Source organism: Taudactylus pleione, unplaced genomic scaffold (genome assembly GCF_031769625.1).
Source record: "Taudactylus pleione unplaced genomic scaffold, aTauple2 ptg000473l, whole genome shotgun sequence".
Lineage (NCBI taxonomy): Eukaryota > Metazoa > Chordata > Amphibia > Anura > Myobatrachidae > Taudactylus > Taudactylus pleione.
Window position 1 is genome coordinate 4,690,388 of NW_028284875.1, and position 1,404 is coordinate 4,691,791.

A 1,404-nucleotide genomic window follows, 5' to 3' on the forward strand; every position below is an offset into this window, starting at 1 on the left:
TACAGACCAAAAAAACAATGTTTACCTTTAAATATAGAGCACAAGTGAGATTTAACTTATTTTTATTTAAAGATACTGCATTTTTGGTAGTATAGTGTATATTTTCCCTATGCAACATTAAAGTTACATATATCTATACCAAATATTATTTAAGATAAATAAACAGGAATTATTTTACAATTTTGATAATATTGAACTGTACAACAATGGCATGAATTCATTGCAATATACACCTATGGATACATAAAACTGGGCAATAACACAAATGCACAATATAATTGATTACCTTATGATTAGAATATTACTTTTATTAGGTACTTTAGTATTGGGTGCAGTAGTTTAGTGGATTTAAAAAGTAACTAATTTAAAATTAATAAACCAAGTTAATTTACTTAGTCAACTCGATGCTAAAATCACTCAACTAAAAATAATGCGCTTTGACCATGTGCTCCTGTGGCGCAATCGGTCTGTGCGCAGGACTTATAAGACAGTATCTGTTGAGCAATGCTGAGGTTGTGAGTTCAAGCCTCACCTGGAGCAAATGTAATTTTTTTTCTAATGTCATCAGTTAATGATTATCATCTGCTTCCTGAACATCCTGATATGAGGGCAGAAAAAAAACACAAACATGACTGTTTTTAAGTACCAGTACACACAGCTGCTTTGGTTCATATGCACTGTAAAAATTACTTTAGTTAGTCAACAAAATGGAATGCAAAAGACTACCTTGGTAAAAGAGTTGCATCAATCTGTTTTGCTGCAATGAAACATGAGGGTCTACACTATTAGGTCTGGATAGTACAATCACATTTCATGCTGGGATTTGAAAAGCAAAGAACACAAATAAACGGCTTTCCTATATCGCAACAATTAATGATTATACTAATGAAAAAATCAGTTTCACTCAAAGATGTTACTAAGCCCCAGTGGCCTAAAGGATAAGACACTGGCCTCCTAAGCCAGGGATTGTGGGTTCAAGTCCCATCTGGGGAGATAGGTTTATTTCATTAAAATAATATTGTAGATGTTCCTTTCATACTGCACAAATGGCTCCACCAGAAACTTTAATCTGTTTAACAATCTGGAACTGTTCAGCTTGCAAAATTATGGCCCAGTATCTAAAAGCAGACATTTATCCTAATGACATTGTGGATTAGTTTTCTGAAAAGTTTACTATCACCTGGGACAGTGGCTTCAAGTCCCATCTAGGATGCATGTTCCTTTGTTGCTTATACTCATTCTAGAAGTTATGCTTTTTTTCAATGCAGGTGACTGTCTTAATGGTATTGCAGAAAATCCATATATACCAAAACATACCTATTAAGTTTTAATTGCAATTTAATATCAGAGTGGCTACAAAATAACAATGTCTATTGCAATTGCTGATGGGTTTCTTGAAGTCCT